This window comes from Phyllostomus discolor, chromosome 5 (assembly GCF_004126475.2).
Source record: "Phyllostomus discolor isolate MPI-MPIP mPhyDis1 chromosome 5, mPhyDis1.pri.v3, whole genome shotgun sequence".
Taxonomy (NCBI): Eukaryota; Metazoa; Chordata; class Mammalia; order Chiroptera; family Phyllostomidae; genus Phyllostomus; species Phyllostomus discolor.
This window is the reverse complement of record NC_040907.2, coordinates 121626791-121654787: the sequence shown is the minus strand read 5'-3', so window position 1 is coordinate 121654787 and position 27997 is coordinate 121626791. Positions and strand designations below refer to the sequence as shown.

General features: G+C 43.9%; 1 protein-coding gene across 2 annotated transcripts in view; it reads left to right on the top strand.

Moving 5' to 3' along the window:
- LRMDA (leucine rich melanocyte differentiation associated) overlaps nucleotides 1-27997 on the top strand; it is a 1079387-nt gene that overhangs the window by 23063 nt on the left and 1028327 nt on the right. The gene's annotated exons all lie outside the window — the stretch shown is intronic.

Below are 27997 nucleotides of genomic sequence, written 5' to 3'. Positions count from 1 at the left end.
CACTGATACCCATGCAGACAAGTTAGAATACTCTTGGGGGCGGGGAGGGGGGAGGAATGAGATGGAATCAGCAAGAATGTTTTGGAGGCATTTAGGAATGCTCTTCTGGACATCCCCATTTCCCAAAGATTTGCCAAATCACAGGTAAGGTATATGTGTGTGTTTTCTCTCTTTGCCTTTTCATGAATTGGAACCTTAAATATTTATGATTTCTCCCAGATGGTATTTCAAAGTAATTCAAACACAATTGGCATGGGGTGGGTAGGAGGGAAAACTCGAACAACTGTTCTAGTCTTGGCAAAAGGTAAGTGTGATCTTGTATGTTATTCCAATGGAAAATACAGACGGTTATTTAATTTCTTCTTAAAAGGTTTTGAATTAAGCCTGGTTTGGGGGCAGGAAGTAGGAGATGCTTGGGAAGAGGATATCAGTGGGCTCAAGGAGCAGGGGTCAGGGTGATGGTTTTTCCTAGGCAGCTGGCCCCATGCTGGGCTTTTCCTCTAAGTGTCCTCTTGTGAACTGTGCTATCCCCTGAATGGACCCAACTCCCTTGGGGTGAAAGGAGAGATAGGAGCCTAAATCCCACCCCAGGGCTCTGGCACTTTCCTCCTTCTATACCTTAGAGTCTTTTTTTCTCCAAACTTCTGGGTCAGGAATTAAGAGTTTGGGAATTAAGAGTTTGAGAGAAGATGGGCAAAACTCAGGGCATTAAGGCACCAGTAGGTAGAGGGAATTTAAGGTTCAGCTGAACTGGCAGAGCATCTTTGGACAGTGCTCAGGAGCACGTGGCCATGCTACAAGGCCTCTTCTCCAGGGAAGGGGCATCCGGACGGTGATGGAAAGAGTGGGTACTGTGGGTGTTCTCTCCTGGACTTGTGGGAAGATGTGGAAACTGAAAAGTTGCAAAGTAATGCATAGTGATGAGAGGGTGCCAAACAAACAAATGCTGACTGTTAAGAAATTAAGAATGGTTTTTGGTCCCAATATCCAAGGATAGGATGGAGTACGTAATCTGGACTGGACCATGCCTTAGATATGTGTGTGTTTTAAATAGCTCCCCAGCATGGACTCAGGCAAAGGGCTCTTTTGTGGGGCAGTGGTAGTTCTTTCTGTGTAACTGGCCTCTAGGGGCTCAGGCTGTGGCTGCCTTGTTGGTGAGAGCCCGGATGTGGGTTTGGGGAGGCAGGGCCCCATGAGGGAGTATGTCAGCAGGCCCAGATCATGGGACTGGGCTGTCAAGTCTGAGGAAACAGATGTCTTTGTCACACCCAGAGGCCCTGCCTTCCTTTGGCGGAGAAAGGGCTGGGCCCTGGGAGGGGGAGTGTGTGTGTGGTGAGTGGGGTTGGTAGTGAGAAGGGGCTCTTGGCTCTGTGGGGCTGGATCTACAAGGGTTTATCAGAGAAAATGATGGGTCCTGGAGGCAGGAAAATTAAGTGAGAGGGAGAGGAGTTATGATTTTAATTTTAATTTTTTTTAGAGGAGAGATATTTCCATAGTGGTGAGGTTGAAGAATGATCACATCTGGTCAGGAGTTTCTTCTAGTCCATGTTGTGGTCAGTGTGTGATCTGCACACTGGGTCCTGGCTGGCTTGGGGCAGATATGAGCAAAGGAAGAGCCAGGTCTAAGGTTTGGGAAAGGTTTACATTAGGACTTGGTTGAGCTGGAGGTTGTTGCAGACCAGAATGGAGTAGAGCAATCCTGACTTGACGATGTGGGTATGATTGGGACTGGATCACCTTTGACTGTCTTATTTACCTAACTGGGCAATGAAAGGAGGCAGCACTATTTTTCTTGGGTGTTGGAGGAAGATTTGAGCATATTCAGACACTGGTGTCTATCTTTGCCTTCAGCTGGTTCACAATTAACGATGTTTGAGACGCTTAGCTAATTCTTCTTTAAAAAAAATTGGAAGAAGGGAGAGAATATGGAGAAAAAAAGAAAAGATCATAAACTTAGCTTCCTAGTAAGGGGACAGGAAACAGATGATTCAAGCCCACAAGGCTGCAGGGATCATCAGCTCCATATGAAATATTGTGAATGCCCATTCCGCATTTAGTGGAATCTTTCTCCAGAGGCACCTCCCTGCCTGCCTACTGTTTCCATGGAAGTCCTGGTCAGTTTGCCCTGCACCCAGATTCACCACAGTTCCCTGCTCTAACCATGTCTTTGCTCTGTGGTCTTCTGTTCTCCCTCCTGGCAGCTTGTTTGGCCCCGCTTGGGACACTCCTTTTCTTTCTCCAAAGCCCGACACAACATTACTATGTATTACAGACTTCTACTGACAGTTGGAAGTGTACTGGGAGGGGCAAGGTGGTAATTGCAACACACAAGTTTGGGATAGCACTGTTCCTGGAGACCTTTGGGCTACCCCCGGCCATGCCTCTCCTTACTGTCAGGCTTCCTGCATGTGACCAGGTGCCTCTCTCTCCCAGCCCCTCTATCTCCTTTCCATGTCACTTATCCTCTTCCTGGAACTGTCCTCAGAAATACAAAGTTCTTCTCACTTTGTTACATACAGAAAAACTCCCCCCGCCCCGACCCTTTTAGAACATCTTTGTAGGTTTCCTTTTCATATCCAGAGTCATGTCAGGGTATTGCCTTAAACAGAATGATACCCCAATACAAATTTTGCTCTTTCTATAGATTGTAATATCAGCCACAGTCTGTTTATATTTTAGGCCACAGTTTTTCAGGCAAATTCTATTTATTCATTTTTTGAGTTGTTAATAATATGCACATGGCAGGTCTAAAATAGTGAAAACAATGTCTTCTTCGCACTTACGTCCTATAGCCTCCCAGTTCTCTGCATTGCTCACTTTTTTGTAGTCTTCCAGAGATACTCTGTACACATGCCAACATGTGAATTTCCTCGTATGTGATCACATTTGTATTACTTCTTGTCAAGATGTGAGTTAAAAGGGAGGCACCAGGCTTCAGTCAACCACTCACATTAGGAACATCCTTCTCTGTTGTCTTACTATTAATTCATGGCCATACACCATTATTATTACTAATATCATTTATGAAAGTGACGGTTCTGCTGATTCTCCCTATGGCCACCTGTTTGTGCTGGAGAGAAGGGTGGTTATGGATTTATAAGTTCTGAACTTTTAAGTTGCTATATATTTTTTCTTCCCATTCCACTCAGTCTTCTTTCTGTACTAACTACCGTGAGTCCTCCTCGCCTTCTTTTGGGTTGTCCAGTACTAAACTGGCTACATCTCCATGCAGAAGGGATGGAAATTCAGGCTGTACTGTTTCTGTGACTTTGTCCCGGGGAGTGAAAATCCTTGGAACTAGTATATGCCCTGTGAGGTCATAAATTGGAAAAGGAAGCAAGAAAATAGGTCTGAATAAAATTTCTGGTTCCTTTAATAAAAGACTTAAATAATTCTCTCTTCCACCCTTTCATCCCAGATTTCCTTCATCCTGGACAGAATTCCTGGGGACAGGGGCAGGGAGTTCTCAGGTTGCCCCTTGAACTTGAATGCATTAATGATCATGAGTCCAACATCTCCATCTCCATGAAATTGTAACTTAGATTTGACTTAATTTTTTTCTTATAAGAACAATTCAGAAAGGTATGAAAAAACATTTGTCAAATCACCGATAGTCTTACAACCCAGAAATCCCCATCGTTAACATTTTATTTTCTTTATTAATACCAAATATCTTAAAAATGATGCTTACATTGTATTGGAAGTATTTTTTCACCTCAATAAATACTGCATTACAGTTTTAATGGTTTTTTATTTCTTAGTGTTGGACATTTAGATAGTTCCCAGATTTTTTTACTGTTATAAATATCTTGATTATAAATAGCCTCGTAATACTGAATGATGAATATGTCTCTGATTAGTTGTTAGGGACATTGTCCTAGAGATGGAATTGTCAGAGGGCTTTGATACACATGTCAGATTGCCCTCAGGAGAGGTTATATCCTTTTCTGTACCAAGAATATTTAAATATTCATTGTCCTAAGTTGTTTCTTGAGCTTGTTTTTGAGGTTTTCATATATTCATATTTTACTTTGCTGATCAATAAAGAGATCCTAAATTTTAGCCTGTGCTGGTTCCTTGATCTGCTCAAGGCAAAGGGAGCTTGTTAATGAGTTGTTCCAGCTTCGGTTTTCCTTCTCCCCTGACTGGGAAAGGGCAGAGTTCTCCATGATGGCCCCGTTCCTCCCCTCCAAGGGCCTTGAGTGGCTTGAGTGAGTTGCCTGCTGAGCTTGTTGAACAGAGGCCAAAGCAGGGCTCCCAAGGCAAAAATGAAAAATATGCCTGTGGCAATATGGCCATAAAATTGAGGGGGTTTCATTGATCTATGGCAACAGGAAGCTTACATTTTAAAATTTAAATTATTTGCAGTCACATCTAGCATCACTCTGATAACTGCGCTGATTGGGGAAATTGCTTAGGAGAAAATTTCTTAGGTGGGAGTTTACTTGTAGCTTCCTAGGCTTTGGCCAGGATGGAAGTGAAGGACTGGGGAGTTTGGGCACCTCCAATAAAGAGATGGTGGCTTTGTCCTCTCCCCCAGGCAGCGAGGCAGACATGTGGTGTACTACCACAGCTTCAAGGACAGACACACCAACATTTCTATTTGTTATGAACTGCTACATAAAACTTGGTCTGTTAACTTGCTCATCAGTTGGGAAAATGGGCATTGGAATTAGAAGGAACCAAGGCTTTGGGGTCAGACCACCCTAGCTTGAAGTCCTGTTTATGTAACTCGCCAGTGATTTAGAAGGCCCTAAGCTAATTGCAAAAGTGTTGAGTGTAACTGTGTGTGATGTGCATAACAGATTACCTGGCATACAATAGGTCTTCAATAAGCATAGCTATGACAACAGCTTAAACACGGAGCTAGTGGGGCTAAAAACCCAGGTTTGATCTTCCACAGAGACCATCTCAGGTAGTTATATTGGGGTTCCTCACAGACATTCAGAATTTCCTCCTCTTCAACACAGTGTGTTTCCACATCTCTGCACCTTTTGGTGTGACCAGTGCACAGAAACTTAAACTGCTGATGCACAATTTGCAACTTTCTCTTCTACCTGTTATAATCATCAGTCTTGGGTTCTGACATAAATGAGCAGAGTTCTTTGCTGATTTATGTTGGACACAGATTGTAAAATAGAAATAAATCTGTTACAAGATTTTAGAATATTTGTTAATGCAGCATAACCTAGCACATACTAACCAATATAAATATTTGTTCTCTAAATGCCTCTGTGGTTCCATAAGCTAAACCCACTCATATCATATATACTTTGCATCTCTGCCAGCTAGGAACATACATTTGTTACGCTGGAAATGGGTGAAAGAGAATTCCTCATCCAGATTCTCAGGAAAACAGCTTAAAGGGCATTTTCTGTTGGCACTGGGTCCTTATCAATTAGTTTGTTTGCAGTCAGGGGCCTTGCTTTCAAAATCCAAATGCATTGGTCTTACTTGGGGAGCATGCTGATATTGGACTTGGGGTGGTAACAGAGCTCATGTCAGTAGACACTGAAAAAGAGATGGTAGAAAATATAGGCTTTAGAAAGATAAACTGTTTTGGCCAATTTTCAAAATAGTTCTAGGGCATCAATAAATTCCAAGTAGGCAAGGGTACATGTGTTTTGGAAATCCTGTTCTTTGTAAGCTGGGCAATGTTGTGAAAAGCATCTTTTTTTTTTTGTTCCAAGAATATCACTGTCAATTCTAGTGTCTCCAGTTGCTAATACAGAGCATACGATAGAAAGGTGATGTGGAAAATGACTTGGCAGGTAATATTTAACATCTTGGTAGCAACACTTTGATTTCCCGTACTTACAACACTTTCTGGGGTGTCTTCCATGACTAGAACTACCAAAAACAGTTTGAGGGAGGGAAAGGGAAAGATCAGTAAAAGAGCAGGTTTATATAGCACCTTCCCTCCTCCCAGTGTCCTGCTTTCCTGGATTTCCACCTTTTGGCCAGAGAAAATGGGCTATTGAGTCACTGTGGGTAAGACTGAGCAGGGGAAGGGGTGGACAATGGGAGAGAGTTGTCTAAGGCAGCAGTCCCCAACTTTTTTGGCATCAGGGACTGGTTTCATGGAAGACAGTTTTCCCACAGACTGAGGCTGTGGGGGAGGGGATGGATTTGGGATGATTCAAGCACATTACATTCAAGCTCACCTCCTGCCTTGTGGCCCCATCCCTAACAGGCCTGGACTGGTACTGGGTCTGCAGCAGGCAGGTTGAGGACCCCTGGTCTAAGGGGACATAATGAGGTTCAGTTTTCTCTTAGGTGATGATTCCTGTAACTCGAATTGCGTTTTAGAAAGTGCTGTCTTAAACATTGTCTCCATATTTCTGCAGTGTTTGCCACAATGGTAAGAAATTCCTAGACTTTTTAGTACTGCCTTTTATTTTCTTTTTTACCCATTTTGCTCCCCCAGAATCTTGGGCCTCACTGTTCCATCTTCTCCCTCTGCCCTGCTCTCTATCCTGAGGCCATCATTGTGCATGTGGACAATGCTGCCCTCTGTGTTATTGCAGTGGCTTTGGAAGCACTGGTGATTGGGGGGGGGAGGAGGGCAGGGGACTGGTGAACTTAACTCTTTGAGACTTTCTATTCGCTGCCCCTCCAGATTCTCAACCACGAAGTTTAGTCACAAGGATGGAAATAGGGGGTCCTACTAGTATTTAGTGGGTGGGGCCAGGGATTCTAAATGTTTTGCAGGGCATAGGACAACCTCGGACAAAAAAAGAATTTTCCCTTTCCCATGCCAGCTACACTCTGTTGAGGAGAGCCTCTGAGTTCTCCTTGAGATAGCTTGCAGAGTGTCTCTCAATGAGCTTCACAATAAAGCAGCTTTGCAGATAGGTACCTAAAGTTGATTAGCTCTACTCTCCAATGGAGCCTAGGGGCACTGGATCAGAGAAGTGACATCAGTCATGTTTGTCTTATTAATGAATAACCAGTATTATGGAGCATTCAGTATATACCAAGGCTGGGCAGAACACTTACCATGTGTTATTTCATTCAGTCCTCCCAACAACGTTTTGACAATGGGACTATTATTACTCAGATTTTACAGGTAAAGCAACTGAGGCCCAAACAGTTGCTTTAGGAATTTGCCCCAGACCGCCCTGATGATTGAATGAGAGAGCTGGGATTAAATGGCCCCGGTTGTTCGATTTCAGTTTTACTTCAAATTTCTTCTCAAAGTAGAAATCATTGCTTTCTTCCTATGAAAAGAAGGGTGGCTACTTCCAAGCCTATATTGTTTGTTGGAGGGGGGGATTTTTTCTTTTGAAAGCATGAGCAGCCTGTGGAAGTCACCATAGCAGGTTCACAGTGGATCCTGAAGCTCCAAGTTGGAGGCCTCAGAATTCGGTTGCATTTCCTCCTCTCTACTGTTCCTCTAAAACCTTCTTGATTTGCAAAGTTTGGGTTGGCAGGACCTTGTGAGACCTGGGCTGCCTTGGAAGTGGGTGTTTCCAGGGAACTCATCCTCTATCTCCCCTTGTGCTATGAGGCATGGGTCAGGTGAAGGTCATGGTCATGGGGAGAAATGGCTCAGCAATGCCCTGGCCGGCCAGACTGCTTGCTGTCCCAGCAATGAGACAGGGAACCCTGAGATGGATTACTGCATGCATGAGTTTGGCGTCTGGAGGGAAGAGAAGGGGTGTGTGTGTGTGTGTGTGTGTTTGTACTTGCACATTTACTTGCATGCACACACCCACTATCTGAAAAGCCTTTTCCCTCTTGTCTCTTCAGGGACTGCGGTGTTGGTGATTTCAGCTGTTCCCTGCTCCTTTATGATGAAAGGGGAACGATTATGCTTTTTGCTGGTGTCTGTGTTTAATTGCGGGATATAATAACTACAAATTCTCCCTGGCTGAGACTTTTCTTAATAAAAGGTCTCTTCTTTCCCATCTGCTTTCTTTTCCCCTTTGCACCCCCACCCCCATCACTGCCATAGCACAAGGTCACTTAGGGTTTTAAATGAGGGAGAGACATACACATATGTTCATGTTTCGTTTAGAGTTTATATTAAAAAAAGACACCTCCTTCTCCAGACCCATCATTATGGAGATCAGCTACGTGCCCCCACCTTTGCGCCACCTCCCCTTAGCTCCTCTCTGAGTTTATACAGAACCCAATTTTTTCAGCCTCCTGGGTGTCTGCTTTTTCTCTGGTTCTGAAGAAATAAGAGACGGGTAGAGCAGGGTAGACCAACAAAAGAGGTTTTTAAAAAAATCCCCAAACCTTTCTTGAGATAAAGCAAGACATTAAAAACAATTGGAGGGGAGAGCAGGAGATGGGGGTGTTAACAGCACCCCCCCCCATAGGCGCGCTTTCTGCAGCTGGAGGAGTGTTTTAAGAGAATGCACCATTGTTAAAACTTTTTTTTCCTTGATGGATTTATTTTTAAGGTAGAGAAATATTTTCCCCATAATTGGGTAACTCTTAATAGTAGCAATTGCATATTTATCAGTGTGAGGGGCTGTTATTAATGTAACTGTCAGGTCCAAACACATTTCTGCATTAAATCCATTTAGTATGTGCATTATTCGAGCTGGAATGTCACCGGGACATCAAAGCCCCGTAGGCATGGAGAGCTCAGTGCCCTGCTGTGGCTGCCGAACAGGCCCTTGATCAATAAATGTAACATGTTAATGCAGAGCAAATAGAATAAAAGATTTCTTTGACAAGACATGAAAAATCACCTTGTGGCAGCTGGCATGTGATGCCGTTTCTGGGGAGACACTAGCAAAGTTGATCTGACAAGTAAAGAGGAGAGATGATGGTTGTAAGGTGCTTTTGTTTCAAACTTCTTTCTTGACCTGTCAGGTTTTGAAGGCGCCTCAATGGCTCTTTTTTGTCATGTGAAAATTGTAGTCTTAGGTAGTTATGAAGCAGTTATCTCTTCTCAAATTGTGAATGCTGCTGTTTAATTGATTCACTTAGCATTTGAAACTGTCACGCATTAATAATTGTGAAATCCTGTAGATACTGCGCTAGTGTGTCATACTTAAATGTGTAGTTATCAGAAAATTAATATCCTTAATGAACCGGTGCTTTCAAACTAACATTGCATGAAATCTCTTTTGCCCTTTCATTTGCTGAAGCCACATCCGCCAGTTTGCCGAGAATCACCTCTCGACAGTTTGCTTTCTTGATGCCCGACAAATGCCAGCTTTGCTGTGGGTACATCGCGTGCTCAATGACAATAAATATAGTAATTATACTGGAGTTAGTAATTAACATAATTGTAGTCAATTACGACAAATACAGTGCAGAGCTAAATAAATGAGAGGGGAGAAATTAGCAAGCTAATTGATTTATCTTTACTTGGCTTTCCATTATAACTGGCAGGGCTGTTTTTCTTGGGGTAGGGGGAGCGGAGGGAAAAAAAATCCCCACAAGGATTGTTTACAAATAACTGATTTTGTTTTGAAGTTGCTTTGTCTTTTGACTTACTATGCATCACCCCCTGACTCTGCTTATGAGGAGAAAAAAAATGAAAGAAAAAATTTAAATGCCAAGGGAACATTTTGTTAATTTAGCTACATTAAGCTGAATGCAGCAGCTAAGGAGAGCAGGATTTAGCTTTTGCTAAGGCTTGAGGAGTTACACTTTTTTTTCTTCTCAGCTATTGCTGTGGAGAAAGAAAGTTTGTTGTGTGTGTGTTCGTTCTAAGTCTCCAACAGTGAGGTGGTGCTTTGCTGAATAGTACATTTGGGGGATATATGTGTGCACTAATTTGCTCAGTCTGGTGCTACTGGTTTGGTGTGAGAAGTGGGCATTTTTTATTGGGTTCAGCCCCACGTGGTCTTGTTATGCCTTCTTCTTCTTCCCAGGGTACTGGAGGAGAAGATGGAGGATAGGGGCAGCAGTGTTGTTGGAGAGGCTGGGGAGGGGCTCCAGTGAGGACCCTCTGCCCACTTTCCCCTGTTTGCCACACTTTAGGGCTACCCCAGGGTCCTGGACTGTCCCACTCCTGGGGCTGCCTGGAAAGTTTTTGTTGGGGTCTTCAGTGCCCATTTGTCTTGAGCTGTTTTATTCTGTGCTGCCCGGAGCCCTGGTTAATGATGTTTTGTTCACCCCTTTCAATGTGACTGCTGCTCACGCCACTGAGAGTGTGTGTGTGTGTGTGTGAGAAGACTTGGGGTTCACCACAGCCCTGTTTTTTCTCACAGCTTTGAGAAACAGGAGTTTTTTTCCTTTGCCCCTTGACAGAGGATAGGGGCTAGTGGACAGAGCTTTTTTAGGGTTGGAGTGCTTAAACTCTTATGCTGGTGTTACCCCAGGTTAAAATTCAGTGCTTTAAAGACATGGCAATTTAAAAAAGTATCCAGTTTAGCAAACCTGAAATTTGTTTCAAAGCCTTTTATTTAGCTCCGCTTCCTGAAGATTCTCCTGGGCATGGTGTTTCTAGTCTGACACAAAGGGAGTTAGAGGCAGCAATTTTTTACTTCTACATAGATGGTATGTATAATCATGCATGACTTCACGTAGAATTCAGTTTTTCAGTTACATTAAAATACTGCCTGTACTTTACTTTCTTTTTGTATTTTAAAACAGCAAGATGTACTCGGACACTGCTTAGTGTGGTCATTCTTCATGTGTACTTCATTTGGAAATCAATTTCTGATATGAAATATTTATATACAAGGAATCACTTAAATAATTTAGTGTTTGCAGGCATAATGGCTTTCTGATGAAGTCTCAAATTATTTTAGTAAATGTGTGGAACTTCTGAGAGGAAAGGACTTTGACCCTTGGAAGGAGAAAATCCTACCTGGAACTTCTGCTGATTTAGTTTGGTATGGGTCAAAGAGAAATCAGATGGTTCACAGGCAGAGCTTTGTTTACCAAAGAGATAAATTCTGGATATTGTGTACCTCCAGAGAGGGCATCCTTCTGTGGGCACCAGTGAGAGGCTGGGAGCAGGGGGAGACAGAGTGTGTGAAGACAAACCCCTTGCTGTTGACCATTGTCAGAAAGTGGCATTTGTAGTAGTTTTGTTGCTAACTATAGTCTCTGCTCAGCTGTAGGTTTTTATACTGTCTTTTCTCCTGAATGGTGCACAGATGTGAGTGAAGCACATAGGATGCTGGCAAAAGAAACCTCTTCATTTTTATTTTAAAATTAAAGTTGCCTTAATTGGAGCTGGCTTTATTCTGTCCCCAAACTGCTAAAGAAATAACAACACAGGGGATAATTTAGATGTATTCTTTGCAAATAAAATGCTGTTTGCAAAGGCACCATTTTCCCAAGACTCTTTTCTGTTTCACTGAGACATATACCCTTGTAGATGTTCAAATATGTGAGTTTTGAAGTGCTTTGTTCCTCAGAAATCCTAATGAATTTTCTTTTTATACTAAATTGCGTGTGGGGGGTGGTGTGCTGGTGGAGCAGAAGGAGGGGATGAAGTTAAGAGCCTTTGCTCTTCTCATTCTGAGAAGTTGGATGAGTGGGCATTTGTAGTCTTTGAGGGGGTACATTAAAATTGCCTGGTAGGGTGTTAATTTTATATCAGGGACTTACTTTTCAGATTATAGTCCTTTTCCCTTCTAAATGTATTAGCTTGGGAGCTTGATTCCTCAGGATTCGCATGTCCTAAGGGCAGTAGGTGATCAGAACCCTCAGGGTGGGCTTGAAAGGGCGGACTGTCTTCATCTGTGCTGATGGTTGAATTGTGAGTCCGTCCTGTTGGCTCTTGGGAGTTCTTCCCGGATACCTGAACTGGACCAACATCACAGAAAACCAATCATCCTTCCCATTGCAATTGGAAATAGCAGACCAATACCCCAAATTTTGTTCTTGGAGGCTGGGCTCCCTTAAAAAAAAAGGCCCGACCTGTGGGATAGAGAAATGGAGCCTGGCAATGACTCCTGGAGGTCATTTTGTCCAGTGTCACACCCCTGAGGAGTACTGCATTTGTTCCAGCCCATGAACGATGCCCAGAAGGATGACTGTCAGTGCACATTTAACCACACAGTTTGGTTATTCTCAGCTTCTTCCTTTTCAGCTGGTGAGTAGAAGTCAGGCCTGGGGTCACGTATTTTGAAGGATGCCAGCGGGGTTACAATGGTCTTTCTGGCTGCCATGCACAACTGGATCCATCCATTGATGCACATCTGGGCTAGCTGGTCTTCAAGGCATTTTCATAGCTCATGCAGCTGTGACCACAAATGATTATTCAGCTAAGTGCTGGGGACTGCTCAGGATAGCATGGTTCCCCCAAAGCTGCATGGAGATGTCCTGAAGGGCTGAGGACTTGGACTGTAGTACTTTGCAGATATGTGAATATTCAGTGCATGCTGGGTTCCCCAGCACCTGGAATTCATAGATGTGATGCTTCCATGTGAAGAGGCTCACATGAGGGGGATGAGGTTAATGCAGGCAAAGTTATTTGGGAACCATAGAGGGCCATTGTCAAATTCTTCCAGTGGACTTTGAGAACTTTGTAGTTCTTGCCTATTGGGGAGCATAGTTACCACATCCACTGTCTGGGACCTCTTTGAGTTTGTGAGCAGCTTCAGGAGCCACATGTGGGAAGGAAGGGTCCCAGTCAGGCAGAGCAGGTGATCTGACCTGGGGTGGCCTCAGACAGGTGCCCCCTGACACCCACAGGACAATGTAGTTCAGGTTAGTGCCAGGAGCATGCTGTTGATTCTGATGGCCAAGAAAGTCTCAGGAGGAAGGACTTCTTACATGAAAAGATGGGGACTTGGACCACACCCTGAAGGGAGAACAGTTTGCCACACTGGTCAAGCTTTCAGGGCAGGGTAAATAGCTGCACAGTGTCAGGGCTTTGGCACCAGGCTTGTGCTGAGTGGAGATGGTGAGACCCTGGTCTGTGTACCCTCAGGAGACTGGGAGCCCAGGAAGAGAGAAACTGGAGAGTAGGGTAAGCTCCTTCCCACACATATAGACATAAACCCCTGTGCTGTGCAGGATGGAAGTGGTTCTGAGAAACAGAAGCTGGATGGGGAGGGAAGCTGGCCACGCTAGAGCCTTTTGGGGAGGCAGGTCAAGTAAGGACTTGGGGGAGGTATGGTTTCTTCCCCTCAGATGGTCACCCTGGAGTGACAGGCCTGTGGGGAAGACAAGCCACCTCCAGCTGGTGGAGGGCAGTCTTTCCCAGGATGAGTGGGGCCTCAGTGTCGGCCCTGACACATAAACACAGCAATTATGCTGTTAGAGGGTCATAGTTAATGCAGTTCTCCTACGACTCCTGCCACTAGCATGCTGCGCTGCATAGCACCCGGCAAGATCTTGCTGCCTGGCCCTGGGCTCCTTCAGAAGGGACAGAACCAAAACTTGAAATCTCATCTTTTAGAAATTGCAATTATTACCTTTCTTCCATGCCACAGTGTTTCTGCCAGGCTGGCACTTAGGGGTGCATTCTCCTCTGAGGAGGCTTTGTGTGTTATTGGTTCTCTGAATGCCTTGGGGTCTTTGTAATGACTCTGCCTCCCATTGGAATGTAAGCTTTTGCAGGGAGGGAGAATAGCTCTTTCTGGAGTGCCCAGGGCAGGGTTGAGCATGTGGTAGGTGTCCCTCTAATCTCAGAATTTCTCACTTGCTAAAGTGGACATTTAAAAACATGATAATCACTCACTTTGAAAGAGGTAGCAGGAATGGTAACTACCATTTATTCATCAGCTTTCCCTCATTACCTTCTTAAGTTCTTATGGCAAAGTAGGTATTCTTAAGTTTAAAGACAGGAAATGAAAACTTGTGGAGGTTAAGTGACTTTCTTAAGGGGACACAACCCATCAGTGAGGAGCCAAGGTCCACAGGCAATAATTGTGTATTGCTTAGCAATTTACAAAGCATTTACATTCAAACAGCCCCTATAGCATCTTGAATTCCATTGCACTCCCCTTAGTTCTAATTCACTGTTGTTCTCCAGAGTTTTACCTGATAAATTAGTGTGGATTGGTAACTTTGTGGTGAAGAGGAAAATTTTGTCTTCTAGGTTCATGAAAAGAGGATTCCTCTCGCCCCCCGCACCGCCCCCCCCCCCACAGGCCCCCTCATTCAAGGTTGTTGCTGTTTTGTTTTCTTCTCAAACCTGTGTTTGACCTCATCATTTTTCAGGGGAGATAAAAAAACTGTAGGCAGTGATTTTTTTACATCAAATATTACCACCTTAGAGGAATGTAGAAAATTAGATTGGGTTATCTTTTATTGTCCTGTTTCCTAGGAAGATAAACAACAAAACACAAGGAACTCCTTCTTGCCCTTATAAGGGCTTCTCCAGAGGCTGGGTCTCCACTGCAGGTTTTGGATCCACCACAGGTGTTGGAGTCCTGTTGCTGCTGCCGTTTGTCTGGACATCCCTTTAAAAGGCATATGTCTGTTTCCTCATCAGTGATGGGACAAGAATATTGTCCACTCTCTCTCTCAGGATATTTCTGGGTTGCACAGGAGCTCAGTTATTTGAATGTAGATGCTTTGTAGATTGCTAAGCAATACATAATTATAATGCATTATTTTTTCCAGTTTTATTGAGATACAATTGACATATAACATTGCACTAGTCCAAGATGTACATCGTAATGACTTGATGTATGTATATTCTGCAAAATGATTACCGTGGCAAGTTAGCATCATATAGTGCATTATTGTCATTATGCATTTTTTCTTTTAAATAGAAACTGAGCTCTTGCTGGTTTGAAGCAGAGTCATTGTTGGAGACCAAGAAACCACGGGAGCTCTGGCTGGAGCACGATCTGGTGGAAAAGCAATGAGATCGTGAGACAGGATACATGACTATTAGTTTTCACTTCATCACACATCATCTGAGATGTCCAGCAAGTCGTTTAATCTGTCTTGTCACCTTCCAAACAGTGGGTAATGATACTCACCTACCAGGGTTGTGACAATCAAATAAAATACTACATGTAAAAGAGTTTTGTTCCTGTAGATGATGTACCAAGAGAATTTACTTTTCATTCTTGTTTATTTTTGAGCAGAATTATTTTTAGTATTTTGCTGGGGGTCACGTGGTGGTCGTTTGTGACTTCTGTACAAATCAAAAGGGAGATCACAGTCCTGCCTAGCTTCCTGCAGAGCATGTGACCATTTTCTACAACCGTGAACTTCTCCAATCTGATTTTCTGCCTTGACTAAAAATTTGTTTTTTAGGTAGTTTCTGATCTACAATGAAGTGAAGGGTTCTGTTGTAACTAACAGGGTGTGTGTTACCTTTCTTATGAAAGGCTTGTTCGAGTCTCTTCCAAGAAGATAATTGTAAAAATCACATTTAGATAGTGCACAGGGAGGTGGAATATGGAGACTTAAAACTGATTTACTATTAAAAGAACACTTTTTCTAGACTATGAACTAGTCAGAGGTCAGAGAAGGTGAGAAAATAAATGGAGAAAAAAACATGGGCCAGGTAATTTAGAGAGAGACGGCTTTGGATTTTATCAAGGTATTTAGTAAAGAAATGTCTGTTGCTGACTGTGTGAGAATGTTTGTCTGTTGCCTCTAAATTGTTCTGAACTGTTTCTGCTGAGTTGAGCCCTCCGTTCTTTAGCCATTCCTCCCCGCCTCACCGGGATACCAAGTAGTAACAACGTAACAACCACTAACAGTTACTAAGTGCTTACTGTGTTATCTCATTGAACCCTCCCAACTCTGAGGTTTTTATCCCCTTGTTACAGATAAAGAAACTGAGACTTAGATTAATCAAGTACCTCGCACAGTGTCACATAGTAAGTGTGAAAGCTGGAACTCTACAGGACCCCTTTATCACGGTGCTCCCTGCAATACCTCTCGCTGCACTTCATAGAACAACGTGCTCTGGGTAGGAACCTTAGAAGTAGGTTGTTTTAATCCAGTGGTTTTTAAAGTTATTTTTCTAGTGGCAGAATCTTATCAAACAAAAAATTTTATATAGAAGGCCATTGTAGAATAAAAATGTTTTAGTATTTTTTTGTGAGTCTGAAAAACCGGTGAAGCTATTCAGATGAACACTGGGTTTGATATGCTGAGGACACAGACAAGAAGCAGTTTTCCACTGGTCCCAGTGTCAGATCACCCCTGTATTTGGCTGTGAGTGTGCAGTAGCTAAATCTCATTCATTCAGGTAGTTGCAAATGGGAACAATTTTTTGTCCCCTTCAATTTCACCTTGCAGATATCAGAATATTCTGTGCCTAGACACTCGTAAGAAACTTGACTTTGGCAGCGCAACATAATAAGGCATCATTCCCCTGTGTGTTGAGATTTGAGAGTATGATACTTGAGAGTACATACTGCTCTTAAATTATAGTTTTAGAAATGTTTACAAGTAATTTAAATCTTAAATTCAAATTAGTTATTTGAAGGAACTCAGAAGCCTCTTGTGGTAACTTAGGGTTCTATGGACCACAGTTTGAAGAACACTGGTCACATGCTTTCTTTTAACAAAGGAAATCGAGGTCAAGGAAGTTAAAAGTGGTGGTTTTGGTAAGCAATAGGAAATTGGCCCAAAGAATGTTTAATCTTTAAAACTAGTTTTTAAAAGCTTTCCTTATTCTGGTTATAAAATACATACTAATTTTATTAAAAATTTTGAAAATACAGAAAAATATGCAGAAGAAAAAGAGCAATCCATGATTTTACTGCTGCACAACGAACCACTTATTCCCCTATTAACATTTGAGTAGGATAATGTGGTTGTTCAGTCATTACGTCACATTTTTCTCACAGCTGTATCACACACGGTTGAACCATTCCTTTGTTGATTGACGTATCATATTCATATATTGTTTTCCACTTTTAGGTGTTAATAAGAAATACTGTGATGCATATCTTGCTTATAAATCATTGTTTTACTGTCTCCTTAAGATAATTTCCCAAAGAGTGAAGTAACTGAATTAAAGGCCACTAAAAAAGTTTCCCCCTGAAGTCCCAGTCTGACCCATCCTCCGTCTCCCACAGGACAGTCTAGGATGTGGAGTCCTCTCCTTTCCTGTAGAAGGTTGAGGAGGTGGCAGATGGGGGCTCCATGGAAAGAATGCTCTTGAGCATCTTGACCTAAACCTGTCCATGCTTCCTCTTCACAAGCTGAACACTTGTGTGTGCTTATTCTGGCTCCAGTACAGGTGAACTTGGTATCTGCCCACAGTCTGGGAAGCACTGCAGGCCTGTGGGGTGGGGAAAGCTGTTCTTCACCCAGGCCTGACTCACCTCCGAGTCCACACATGGTCCCTGGACACTACTGGGACACGAAGCTCCCGAGGCCCCCTTGATGTAGGCCTGTGCCCAAGGGGCTGTCAGGCAGGCCCCAGAGATGGCCAAACTCGTGAAGGAGGTAAAGAGAGAAATCCAATCCTTTTCGGCTTTGCCTTTGCAGATCCAACCTTTTAAGCATACCTACATTTACCTGCAATGGCAGTCGTTTTGCATTTTAATGACATATCAAGTACGCTAACTTGCATTTGAAACGAAAGTGCCTTAAATGTCTCTGGCTGTCAGAATGAGATGTTAGGAGCTTGATGAAAAGCGAACAAAGAAGACAAAGTATGAAGCCTGGATACAGTGCAAAATGAAATAAAACCTTGTATGGCCTGTCAGGGGTGTCAGTTGATATTCATATCTAAAGCACATTATAGCATTACTTTGCAGCTCATAGCTTACTCATCTGTCTTTTTTAATTCATCACATTCGAGCCCACATCTTTTAAGTCTCGTGTGTCAACAATGGAAGAAATCTGTTAATTGACAAATGAGTGTCACAAGTGTGAATTGGTGCCTTTACATCAGCGGCAGGTGTAGTCTCTTTTGTTTTTTGTTGGATCTATTATTGGCATAAGCCAGTGTAAGACATCTGTCTTTGTCGGAATGAGGAATGACAGGCCTTCTTGGCTGTCATTGTCTTAGTGCGTGCTCATTCTGTGAGATACTGTATAAAGATAAAATGTCAGTTAAAAGAATATGAAAAACTATCTGGAGGAAGTCCTTAAATTACTCAGAGAGGGGATCCGGGAATTGGGGCTGGAATTGAAATCTGAGTGTTTCAGTTTGTATCTATCACACCTATTTAAAAATAATATTTCCTGAGTAACAGGATGAGGTTATCAGGCATTTAGGAAAATGTTATGTTGTGCTGGTATAATTAGCCTTATAAGATGGGGAGAAAATCTGCCTTTGCAAGATATGAATTTATTTATTATAAGGTCATCTCCCAGACAGGCACAGAATTGTCTCAATAAAAACACTCCAGGTAGGATTCTGGGCATTGATTTGCATGTATTTTGAAATATTGAAATTGTTCCCCTCCAATTTCTTTTTTGGTTATTTTCCTATCTGAGAAGCATATGAGAAGCATAATGAAATAAAGAGCAGCAGTTGTGGAGTGATGAGACAATTAATGGGGAGAAAGCTGTTAGTATCGCTGAGCTCCTGGCGGGTTTGGAGATGCAGGCGAGTCTGGACACCCCGGGCTGTGTTGTTAACTCAAGTCACTGCTAGTGGGAGAGATGGGGAGGCTGGAGTGAGAGGGGAGGGTAGAAGGTGTGATGGTGAGGGGTGTTCCTGCTCCCTCTTTGTTCTGCTTCTGCTAGAGAGGGAGAGCCCAGACATTTAGGGTCTATAAGGACAGGGCCATCTCAGCTGGGCTTGTCCTGCTTTTAGGATGGGTGGACTCCTAAGGCACACTTCCCAAACTTGAGTGTGTACACAGATCCTCTGGGTTTTGTTAAAATGCAGTGCCTGATTCAGTCAGTATGTCTGGGCTTGGGCCCGAGACTCCACATTTCTAAAATTGTCAGGTGATGCTGACCTGCTGCTTTGCAGACCCAACTTGAGTATCAGGGAGTTCTGTTCTTCCCTTGGACCATTGGGATGGGCTGCTGTAGACAGCGCAGGATTATGAGAAGAGGGAAGTCTCTGAATGCTGGGGGGGACTAGATGGTTCTGGATGATTTCTACATCACAAAGTAAGTTTTTCTGTAGAAATGTTTCTAGCAACAGGAGGCCCAGACTTATGAATTTTTCTCCAGCTCTGTGTGGTTGAGGGTCAGGCCTCTTTTTTAGTCCAAGGTACCCTGCTTTCTCTTGAAGGGGTCGGCATTGTGTGTGGGTGTGCCTGCATTGTATGAATATGCTCATTGTTGTGTGATCAAGGAAGGGCATTTACTGAACTTTGTGTATGTATTGGCAGAACTCGTATGTTCTAGTATACGTGTGTATTGGGGATGGGTATGCGACAAGCCTGAGTGTATACTATTTGTTTGAGTATTAACATGTGTTAGCTGTATGTTTTAGGCACAGACATATACCAAACTCTGGGAAAGGGTGAGAGAGAGAGAGAGAGAGAGAGAGAGAGAGATTGATGGATTGCTAGGTGGACCACCAGAGTTCTTGACCTGATAACTTATTTGAATAATCAGATCGATCAGATATGTGTAGAGAAAACTACATGAGGATCTGCTGCTGGGGCTAAAACACAGTCCTTTGGTGTCATTAGTCTTCGGTAAACACATTCACCTCCGAGGTTCCTCCTGGCCCCTGCCATGGAGGCTGACTGCAGTGTTTGTTTATGGATGGAACAGACCCCTGGCAAAGTGAGACAGTGCTGCTGGGATCTGAGGAGGTCCTGAGGTTATCACTGGGGATCAAGGGAAGGCAAAACATGTGGAGCCTCAAGGCCGGACACTCACCTCCTTTTTCCTTTTTATTTCAGCTAGAATCATGACTTGCAGAGCACAAAGCCACCTTTTTCCTTGTACGTAAACTAATAATGAACTAATGAGTAATTGGGGGAATGAAACTGGAATTTTCTTGAGGGAACTCAGGAAAGCTGATAGTGCTTTTCTCCAGATTTTTCTTTCCTTCCCCTAGGCCCCTCCTCCCTTTCACATTCTATGTATTGCAAACCTTTTCCTGGCTGACCCTTAGATGCTCTGTTCTGGAGGAAATTTTAATTTTGTTTTTTTCTTTTAAATTGAAACAATACTTACCTGAAGGGAATGAGGAAAGCCAGAGAGAGGAAGGGAAGTAGCACATTGGAAAAAGGCGCATAAGTAATACCATGTACCCCTTTTGCTATAAACTAGAATGTTTTGTCAGTGTGAGAGGCCGGTTTTGCCCTCTGTGGAGGTGCATTAGTAAAAGGGAAATTGTCCAAATATAAAAAATGTATGCGTGTGTCCTCACACATGTCTCCCTGTCCACTTTCTAAAAATGGGCAAGGCATGCGTATCTATCTTGTGTTTATTCATACACATGTCTGTGTGTGCAGACACAGGCCAGACCCGCACACAGACATCCTCTTGTATTCATACTGGGGACTAGGTACGTAAGAAGACCATTTTCCGTGGTGCTCTTAGTTTTTCATTGCCAGCTGTCACAGAGAATCTGAAAAAGACAAAAATTTATTGGGTAGTATTTAGAAACATGTCGGTGGTAACGACTGCAGCTCTGATTTCAATTAACACCCACTAAATTTAGGCTAATGTAGTGCATTTGTAGACCTGTTGAATGTGCTTGGCATCATGTTGCAAATATCTGAAGTGGTCATGGTTTAAAAAATATTTTATGCGGACCACTGCTTTTGCATCTTCTCCCCACCCCCATGAATCTGGCACACAGTGGTGAGCACCCCTGTGAACTGTAGAGTCTTCAAAATTCTCTCTTTGAATTTTTATAAAATGACCTTTCAATTGCAGGGAGCACAGTTAAAGTTTTAGCGTGCAATCTTGCTTAATGAAATACTACTTCGGAGTTCATAATTCATCATTTTTCACACCCACTCACCCCCTTTTCTGGCTATTTGGGTGAAAACAGCTGGGGAAGTGCTGCGTTTTATGATTAAGGCACTAAAAGATTAGCCGTAGGCACTGCCCATCTATGGGGCTACAGAATTCAGGCTGCTGACAGCAGATCTGTTTTGAATCGGAGTCAGATTAAAGTGAGTGAAAATCATTTGGGGGCTGAGGGCTCGAAAGGTCACACGTGTAATGAATTGTGGGTGCTTGCCTGGCTTCCCAGGCGAGAACCGTAAGCAATTATTAAATGCCATTGTGCGTTGGGAAGGGTCAGCTGGTGGTGACTTTGAAACTCTCCAGAAGTAAGACTGGAGATTGCAAAAGGTAGTAATAAGGCCTTGGACAGGGGAGGACTTGGAGGGCTGTTGCCTTGTGTATTTGGCTTTATTTGGGGAGAGATTTTTGTTCCTCTCCCACCTTTAGTTTGTTCTGAGTCTGTAGTGATGACATCAGCAGTTCCAGCGTGTGGGGTCTTGCCTGGGTCTGTGGGAGAAGCCCTGATAGTACCTTTTTTTTTTTTGACTTTTTAAGTTTCTTCTATAGCTCCCTGCTTTTTCTGGGTGCTGTGGGAGCTAGTGGTTTTGCTTCAGCCATCAGCTATTTTGCAATCATTAACATGTCTTATGGACGATCTCCATTTTATCCATTGAAGCCATCCCAAACTACCCTGGCCACTGGTGTATCAGAGGCTGATAAAAAGGTCTGAGGCTCCTTCCCTTCTGAAGATGAGGGGACTTGGACTGCTTTGGCTAAGTGAGGCTGTGCTCTGCCCCCTCCCTAGTATTTTCCATCTTATGTGGCCTAGCCCTGTAGACAGATTCCAGAAAGTTCCTTCATCACAGTACAGGAACAATCCCTGCTGAATTAACCCTTTTCATATTTGACATGTGTTTCTCTCCCTCCTAGACCATGCCTCCTCCCTGGATTCTCCTCTAGCAATTGAGAAGCCCTGGCACAGAGCTATCTGGACAAACCTGCTCTGAAACAGAAAGTAAAGCAAAAAACCAAAACAAAACCAACCCAAACCCAACACTTAAATAATTAGGCTTGATTGGTGATTGTATTTCCTTTCAGGGGCTTAACCAATTTATTCAATAGTTACTGAATGCTTGTTATAGGCTAGGTGGGAAGGCTAGGCATTCGAGATACCAAGAGGACTAACATCTTCATTGAGGAGACAGGTGTAGAAATTGGTGACTACAACCTAGTGAACTGATGTAATTGGGATACACAGGGTACTGATGATGCAGAGGAGTGAGAGTTGACCCATCCTAGGAGTACAGTGAAGGTTTCCTGGATTGGTGGATGTAGTGCAGAATTTTAAAAGATGAATGGGAGGAGCCATTTGGGAGGACAAGTAAAGACATTCATGGCAGAAGGGACAGAATAAGCAATGGCAGGGAGGGGTGAACTAGCTGGAGCCAAGGCTTGGCTTGTTCTGGAGGGTGACTTCCCTACTGGCTGTTTCTTGACCAGAGCAAATTTGACCCCTAGTAGTCTTTGGTTTATTCTCAGCACCACGGAGTAAATGTTTAAGTTTCTTTAGGTGTTTGAGCTACATCATGGAGTGAAGCAAAGACCTCTGCCTTCTGTGCCTCTTGTTTTTCCTCCCCCTCCCTTCCTAAATTTCTCCTATATTTTGCTGTCTTTCTTTGTGATAAGGAACTGATCATTCAGAGTAATGAGAGAGAGGATGGGGAAACAACAGGTATGGCCACTCCAAGTGTGTGATGTGGTGGGTTTCTGAAGACCGCATGCCTGTCTGTGGATGACTTGTGGGGACCAGAGGCAGCACCAGTGCACACACCAAGGTTACAAGTGCATCATCTACTCTGATTGCTTATGCTGTATGGTACCCGTGTTCTCTGTCTTCTCTTCTTACTAAGGCACCTGCCAATTAGTCACACTTAGGTGCAAATAGCTGATAGCAATGTAAAAATCCCCAAGGCATATCTGCTGTTTCCGGTGATTAATTCTCACGGATTAAGGATTAATGGTGGATCATTAGGCATCTTGGACCAGTCATGAGGGTAGTCATTTAGGGAGTCATGGGAGAGTGCTTAGGGGCATTCATAATGGACCTCAAAGGACTTTACATAGGGCTGTCATTCTCCCTTACACATAAGTTCCTTTGCTATAGTTGTCTTTAGTTTATTAGATTCTACTAGGGAGGGGTGAGGACAGATTATTGGCTGTGGCCCAAGGATGTAAGAAGGACCACTAGAAATCTAGCACCATCTTCACTACTGTGGGATCACTGCATGCAGGTGATAGGGCAGTCATAATCTCTATCCACAGAGATCTTTCTGGAAGCAGGTCTTCCAGAAGGTAGACTTGTTTCAGGAGATACCCAGTGTGACGAAACACACATCTCAGCCTGCAATAGACTTCCTTCTGTGGTGGTCCCACCAATTCTATGGCTTAGAGTTTGGTTGGATGTTCTTTTAGCTTTTGAGGTTCTGCAGTTAAAGTGATGATAATTATTTCTTTATGGTTGAATGAACTTGGAATGAAAGGAAGCTTTTTTGCCCCTCCTGTGGTAGAAGGTTTCTGCAGGCCTTCAGGGAGTGTCGGGTACAGGGCCTGGGAGGGGGTAGAGTGGGAAGGATGAATGCCAGGCCCCAACACCCGTGGGGTAGGGTGGGTAGGTAGGGCTCTGTCTGTATTATGGGTCCATGGCGCCCATTCAGCCTGTGGCCTCTCTCACACAAAGCCTTCGTTCTGATTAATGGCATCCGTGTCTGGGAGGCATGGATTGTATTAGACCTTGTTTAAAAGTGCTTGCTATACATTCACTTCCCCTGGAAGTGCACCAAAATAGGATGAGAGGAAAAAAAGGGAGCAAGAGAAAGAGCCTGCACTTGGAAAGGGTAGAAAGGAAAGCTTTTTTCACAAATGCTTTCTGTGACTTTCTGTACTTTTCAAGGCTTTATCTCTGCAGGGCTCCTACGGGAGAGCAAGGGGAAAAAGTGAAGACAGACATCTTGGGAAAGAGAATGGGTTTCCCTGCCAAACCTGGGAGATGGTGCTAGCTCTCTTGGCTTTTTAGAAACTCCAAGAAATCTGCTGACATTTTAAAGAGGGGAAAAAAAGAGAGAGAGATGATTTATGATGACATCACATGTTGCCCAAGCAGATCCTGCGAGAGGAAAATGGCTTTTATAGAGAGCATGTTGCAATAAAGAAACAGTGAGTCACTGGGGGAGCATCATTAATTGAAATGCCTTGAGTTATCTGCCTTAACTCTTGCTGTCCCTCTGCCCAACCCAACCAAAGGTCTTGGCAGCTTCTAGAGCCCTGTTTTAAAGGGCTTCAGAGAGCCTGAGCCTAGCCTGAATCTAGGGGCTGCCTCATCTTCTCCATATCCCACCCCTCACTTCTTTCTGATGACTTTGTGTCCCAAATTGTTCTTACTTACCATAGCTTCCTGTAGGATAATGTGGGTGTGCAGGTGTTGTACTGGCTGCCCCTTCCATGTGTGTGTTTGGGGAGTATGTCCCCCCAACTGTGTGTTTAAGTGGTGGGTGTTAGAAGAGGGGGCTGGGGTGAGGGGAGCCAGTGAATTTTTGCATTCTTTTTTTGGAGTGGCAGAACAATGCTAGGCTCCTATGGAGGGGTGAGGTTGGTCACCATGCTTGTTCAGAGGTAGGTCCAGGAGTTGGTGGGGCTGGGGTGAGCGATCTAGCCTTTTGGGCCAGCAATCACAGGGACTGCACTCTGAGCCTCAAACAAGGTTTGGAGCCTGGTGTTGATCTCCAGGGAGTTCTCCCGTCTCAGTTGTGTGCTAGGTTGCCTCTTGTGCACTCCCAACTGGAGACCTGGCTGGTGACCCAGGCATGTGCCCTTAAAGGGAATCAAACCAGTGACCTTCCAGTTGGCAGGACAATGCCCAACACACTGAGCCACATCAGTCAGGGCTGAAGACAGAGATTTTTTTGAAGGGGTTTGAACCATTAGAAAGAAGGATTTTAGGTGTTTTTGGGAGATGTCAGTGGAGGTGAGTTGTGGAACAGGCAGTTAGTTGGTTGGGCTGGCTACAGGGTAGATGGTCCTCTTCCTTCCCTATGTTGAAATAGCCTGTGTGTCTCAGAGCTAGCTTCTCTTTGGAGCAGGTTCTTCAGTGTAGGGCTCTCCCAGTCTCAGCAGCCCTGCTGATTGTCCAGAGACTCATGCCTCCAGAGTGCATGAGGTTGAGGTATCCTCCCTCAGAAGAAGCACCAGTTACTTATGAGGTGATGGTTAGGAGATCTTTAGGCCTCAGTGCTAGCCAGCCCAGCCCAGGCTCTGCCCTGCTTTTCTATATTCTGTAAGGATTCCGTCCAGTACTGGGAGGTTTTTGAAGCACTAGCCCTGGCCCAGGGCACATTGTGGCACAGAGATGCTGCTGGTTGGTTGTTCCTGGGCTCTTTGCTTTCTGCCTCGAACAATGAATAGTGGTTCAACAGAGGAGGAATGGCCCAATCATGGTCACGTTCTTGGTATCTGCTAGATAGGCCTTTCCTGTCTTCAAAAAAAAATTGTTTGTGTTTTTAGAGCGGGGGTGGGGAAAGAGGGGGAAAGAGGGGGGAAGAAACATCAATTGGTTGCCTCTTATACATGCCCTGACTAGGGACTGAACCTGCAACCCAGGCATGTGCCCTGACCAGTAACTAAACCAGTGACCTTTTGCTTTGTGGAATAATGCCCAACCAACTGAGCCATACCGGTCAGGGCTTCCTGACTGTCTTTTAAGTAACCATAGCAACTGAGCAACTGATGTGGCTCAGTTGGGTAGGCATCATCCCGTGGAGCAAAATGTTGCTGGTTGGATTCCCAGTCAGGGCACATGCCTGGATTGCAAGTTCGGTCTCTGGTAGGGTGCATATGAGAGGCAATGGTTGATGTATCTCTCTCTCATCAATAACCTTCTCCCTCTCTTTTTCCCTTTCTTTCTCCCTCTCTTACCCTTTCTCTAAAAGTAAGTAAATAATAAAATCTTTAAAAAACAATCACCATAGATAGTGATAGTAATAAACCATCCATTATTCCATCACCTTCATCCTGCTTTTAGTGAGGTCTGGGGACATACCAGTAAGCAAGACACAGTCCCTGCCTTCAAGAAGCTCCCCTTCTGTGTTTTCAAAGAAGCTTACCTATTCTTTTTTCTGTTGAAAAAAGTCTAATTTCATCTGAAGAGCTATGGCTCTCCTTGTATACATTTGGGAATGGGAGGACTTGAACGTCAATTTTGAGCCAAGTTGAAAAGTTTTAGCAACCTTGTAAGGTTGTTTGTATTATCTCTTTTTTATCTGCACTACAATGGAGGTGAAACAGGCCTATGGCCTCCCAGATCCTCAGATGCAGTCAGTATTAGAACTTGGTTCTGTCTGTTCTGAGCCCGCGCTTCCTTCACTGCACGGTGCTCTTGCTAATGGTGCACATATTGTTTTGAGTTCTGCTGTTTTTCACTTAACATGTCAAAAGCATTTTTCTGTGTTTCTATAGTATTCATGATAATCTTTTAAAATGACTACATGATTTTTCTCCCCATGCTGATGTACTCTAATGTAAACCAGCCCCTGAAATATTGAATGTTTATTTCTAATTTCTTTGATGTTGAGAACTGAGTGGAGAGTTGTCAGACTGCCTCATCCCCTCTCCCCCATTGTTCTCTAAAAAGAGCAGTTGGGCCAGCACAGATGGAGCCTTGTGAGGGTCTCCAGGTTGTTTGGGGAGCATGTTGCCCTTCATTAGTGAAGATTCATGGAAGGAGAGCTTGGCTTCTTGTCCTTGACCCTCTGGCTTCTGCCTCAAGCCAGACTTTCCTGCTGGGTGTTTCAGAAATTCTTAACTTCCCCCTCTTCCTCAGGGAGAACTGAAACCATTTACCAGCCTGGTTCCTTCTCTCCAACCAACTTGCCTACCTTATACACTAGTCCTAAGTTCATTCTCTTTATCTGGAGTTCTCCCTGCTTCTGCCCCCCTCCCCAAATCTACTCTACCCAACTCTGCCCAGCCTTTAGTCTTCAGCTCAGCATCTGTAGTTTCCAGGTCCCTCTCCCAAAGTTGATTTCTCTTTGCCTTAACTTTCTTGAAGCTTCACCCTTTTCAACTTGACAACAAATTATATGCTGTCATGTGGATTCCTATCTTCTCGAAACTGGGTGAGGAAAGAGGCAAGGTGGTCTCACATTCATGTTCCCAGCGTGTTCCCAGCATGTTACACTGTTGTCTCATTTAATCCTCATAAAAACACTTTGAGGTGGGATTTATTATCCCTGCTTTGCAATGAGGAGGGATTAAAGTTATCCCAGGCAGTGAAAGAAAAAAAATGAGTGCCATGTAAGTGGCATGACTCCAAATGGCAGGGATCATTTCTTTAACTTTTTATCCCTTCCCCTTACTAACTGGTGTGTGGTGCAAGACACACAGTGGTGCTCATTAAATGCTTATTAAATTTGTTACTGTAGAACTGGTTCAAATTGGTCCTACCCTGTTTAGCAAGTCACTGAGTTGCTTTACGGAGACAACAGCCCCAGACTGCAAGTACGGAAGCCCAAACATGTGTGGAGAAGAGAACTTTGACCTGCTGCTGCACCTGGAACTGAAGTGTTGATGCCTCCCTCCCAACACACACATACAAACACAGAAAACTGAAGGTGTGGGCCATAACTAGAATTTGCATGACAGAACCATTTTCAGACGCTAGAGACCTGTTGTCCAGGAAGATCCAGTGCTGATGCCCCTTACCATAAATGGCCAAGTTCCATGGTTCTCCAGTTAAAACTTGTCTACCAACTTTCTCTTCCCCCAAACTTTAAAAAATCTCCACCAAACCCTGGATCGGGGAGTCTGGGTAGTTCCACCACCACATGAGCAGCCTCTTCTTCATGGTATTGCACTATAGAAAAGCACCACTTTCTTTCAACTGTACACCGGTGTCAGAAAAATTGGCTATCTGTAGCGCAGGGTGGCCCAACTCTTTGCTCAGTTACAAATGGCAACTCAGATGGGATATAGCCCTGGGTGGGTTCAGTGACCCCTGGCCAGTAGCAGCTTCTCCAGGGTCCATCCCAGCAACTCACTGCCTGGACTGATTGTTTCTGGGACAGACTTGCAGTGCACACCACCAACCAAGTATAGCTGACCTGTAGTACTTTCACTGTCAGTGAGAGAAATTTGGTACTTGGTTTGGAGGATGTCTCTTGGTTAGTAACTTATGTGTGATGACACCAGAGGAACTTTCCCTGTTGTTGGTTTGGAGATT